This window comes from Sapajus apella, unplaced genomic scaffold (genome assembly GCF_009761245.1).
Source record: "Sapajus apella isolate SASKATOON/1434 unplaced genomic scaffold, GSC_monkey_1.0 scaffold65, whole genome shotgun sequence".
NCBI classification, from domain to species: domain Eukaryota; kingdom Metazoa; phylum Chordata; class Mammalia; order Primates; family Cebidae; genus Sapajus; species Sapajus apella.
The window spans coordinates 9199925-9203910 of NW_022437005.1; positions in this window are offsets into that span (position 1 = coordinate 9199925).

Consider the following 3986-nt stretch of genomic DNA (forward strand, 5'->3'; position numbering starts at 1 on the left):
AGAAGAAAGAAAGAAAAGAAAGAAAGAAAGAAAGAAAGAAAGAAAGAAAGAAAGAAAGAAAGAAAGAAAGAAAAGAAAGAAAGAGAAAGAAAGAAAGGGAGAAAGAGAGAGAAGAAAGAGTAAACCCGCAATAAGTGGGGGATGTGATGGTGTAGGTTCTGGGTTTCTTATGGAACGCTGGACTTTGTTAAGGGGAGAGGAAAAGGGGAGGGATTTCTGTAAAAGTGTGGTTCAGCTGGGAGCTCCCCATAGATAATGGTTATTACAGCACCACCTCTCTTGCTGTGTGAACGTACACAGGCCCCCTAATCTCACTGATCACTGTTTCCTCATTTATAAATATACAAATAGTATCTGATAACACCTGCCTTGTCTATAACTTGAAGATGAGAATCAAGCAAGAAAATAGACCTGAAGATATTTTGAAAAATACTGAAAACTGTAACATATTATAATAATAGATTCCCGTGTTTATTATGTCTAAGATGCCCAAGCTGAAAAACGACACACTTTAAAAATATTTTCTTTGAAACTCTTCACAGAGCCAGGGATGACACACATTTCTCTACTAGTTTTCTGCTTCTCATTTCAAACTTATGTTTCAGCTCCGAAGTCACCCTGAATTAGTATATGGGTGTGCATTATAAAATCCTGTCAACTGCTCTGTGTGTTTGAACATTTTCGTAATAAAATATTGGGAAGAAAAATCACCTTAACTGAAAAGTGCAGTTTCGCGCATGTCTGGGGGCAATGCATTTAGTTGGGGTCTCCGTTTTGGAAAATAAGTAAGTAAATAAAGGTAGCATCACGAACATGCAAAACCAAACAAACAAACAGACAAAAAAGATAAAATATCTGACCCAGAAATACATGTTACAGTCCAGGGATAATGCATCATTCTCCAAAAACCGAAGAATATTCCAATTTGTTAAGGCACATTGCCTTGAGGAGATACTCTCCAGTCATTAAAAAATAGGCGGAGAGAGGATATAGCAATCTCATGCCTATTACAGTGCTCCGTAAAACAAGCAACGAAGAGGCAAGCGTTTCTGCCCTGATTACAGAAACGTTAAATCTGAAGGAAAACAAAGAATAGAAGTACCCAGAAGATCTACTTAGATCAGGGCTGGGATTACGGGAAGATTTTTTTACTTTCTTATGTAAATTTTTCCTTTTATGTGGTTATACTGTATTTACTTTCTAAATTTAACAAAAGCAAAAGCAAAGGATTTTACTCAGTGTGGTGGAAGGCTTTATACCGAGGACCCTCAGCTCCGCAATGCTGGCAACAACAGCTCAGCTGAGAACACTGACCTGGCTGGGCTGCCAAAGGCATTGTTCCACTGTGCCTGCAGCAATGACTTTGAACACGACAGTTGCCAGGTTAAAGAGTGCTCACCGGGCAGCCCCTACCCAGCCCTGCCTAAAACCCATTGTTGCCTCCAACACTTCTGCAAGGCGCTCACGTGGCCAAGCTTTGAAGTTGGGTTCACAAAGCCTGTTTCCTCAGAGCATGAAGTTTATGTCAGAGACCACAGACTCGCGGGGCGGGAGAGGAGAAGAGAATCAGGTGTTTCAAATTGATCCCGAATCAAAATGATCCCCCACAAATGTGTCAGGAAGAGCTAATGACCACTAGCTGCGATGACCAAAGGCTGGGATGTTATTCATAAGGAAACTGAGGCACAGACAGGGCGTTTATTTTAGAGATTGAGCCAGCGATCAGGTCCCCCAGCCTTTGATGAACTAACCCCTTTCTTCCACCTAAACTGCCTCACACAAAAAAGCCGTAAATTGCCCTTTGTTCCCAGAGTCAGGGTCATATCTCAGATGATCACAGCAAAAGCTCCTGGCTTCTCAACTGGAGCTGGGCAAGCCAGCAGAGTCATAATTCAAGGGCAGTCGTGTGCTGTGAACTTTGTCAAGGTCGCCACCCTGAAATTTTGCCCCTGCCTGCTCCAGGGTGGCCAATGGCCTCAAATTTCCAGTCCCAGCTCAGGCCACAGACTTCTTGGGGAGAGGTCTCGGTACCCATTTGAATTTTGGAAAACATTAGATTCTTCCAGGGTTCTTAACGCAAAGATTTAGCAACAATATTTCTTGAAACCCTTCTATGGATGAGGAGCTGACATGGTCAACATAAATAAGGCACATTCCGACCCAACGAGAATTCACAGAGATGGAAGCCCTGTCGATACGCAATTGTTAGCACTTTTAAACACTACTCAGCAGCACTTGTTAGCACTTCCTACTTGCCAAGCTCTGTTCTATGAGCTTTTGTGAAAGTAACTCATATAATCCCCCACAAAAGGCCTATGATACAGACACGGTTATTATGATGAGTATTTTACAGATAAGGAAATGGAGTCACACAGAAGCCAGCACGGGCAGCTGGCCCTGGACCCCAGGATCCTAACCACCACTCTTCACTACAGAATGTTTCTTAATAGAAGAGAAACTTTTTCCTGTAACCCCAGTGCCTAAGCCAATCACAGTGATGTTTCAGGTGCTTTTGTTTTGCATCTTTTTTGCACGTCTTCAATGGCTGTAATAATAATACTTAATAATTTGCCTTTCTCTGCTTGTGTCACTCAGATCTATAGCAACCACAGCACTTCCATATCACGTTTATAATCCTCACTTTCCAGTGAGCATGAAATAATGAACTTAATCATTATCCTATTTTTGAGAAAATGTTTCTTGGCAAACCACATTATGGTGAACATCTCTGGGTCTAAAGAATGTTTCTTACATTCAATTTTTCTACAGCCTGAATTCTCCAAGGTAAATTTACAGAGACAAAATGTAGGGCCTTTTTTTAATTTCTTTTTAATTGTTGGTATATACTGCAAATTTTCCTTAAAATGATACTACAAAGCTGAATGTTTTGCCACCATTTAATCACTTATCAAGCAGAGTTTTGAAGAATGAATAAAGTACATGAGTGGACAAAACTGTAAGAAGAATCCACCAGGCGCGGTGGCTCACACCTGTAATCCTAGCACTTTGGGAGCCCGAGCTGGGCAGATCACGAGGTCATGAGATCCAGACCATCCTGGCCAACATGGTGAAACCCTGTCTCTACTAAAAATACAAAAATTAGCTGGGCGTGGTGGTGTGCGCCTGTAGTCCCACCTACTCGGGAGGCTGAGGCAGAATTGCTTGAACCCGGGAGGCAGAGGTTGCAGTGAGCCAAGATCACGCCACTGCACTCCAGCCTGACACCTGGCAACAGAGAGAGACTGTCTCAAAAAAAAAAAAAAAAAAAAAAAAAAGAAGGGTCCGCACTGATGGAAGGGAGATTTTTAAACAGAATGGAAAGTTTATGGCACCCCTGGGAAATGGGCAGGGAGTTCTTGGATTTGAAGCTAGAGGAAGCGGAGAGGAGATCGTGCAAGGATTTCCTCACACTCCGTGTTGAAGAACAGGGGCTGGACTCCTTAGGTAATGGGGAGCCCTCCCAAAGGAGCCCGTGAGAGCCTGCAGGGTTAGGTTTGCTGGTGTAAGGACAGGTCTGCACGGAAGGGTGAGTTGGGAGGCTGAGTCAGTGGGTGGTGGTGAGAAGGCAGTGCCCACAGGAAACAGACCAGCAGCCGCTGGAGGGTCTATAAGGAATGAGGGCAGCGGAGATGGGAATGGAGAAGGCACACCTGGGCCAGCCTGATGGGGGACTGTTTAAACATGGATGGAACTGACCAGGAGGCAAGAATTCAGCATGTCTCCCACGCTCCTGGGCTAGATGTCACCCAGCTCAGAAACGGCACCCACAAGACAGGGAAAGCTTACAGATGGGCATGGGGGGTGGTTAGTGGAGCTAGAACTCGGGGCACTGGGAGAGTGTCTAAGTAGGAATACCTGATGAAAAGTTGGGCCAAGAACCCGGAACCAAAGAAGGGCCTAAGAAAAGGGCTGGACTAGAAAGCTACCACTGTCTTGGGGTGAGCTGAAGCTGTGAGAGGAACACAGTCACCCGGGGAGAATGTGCC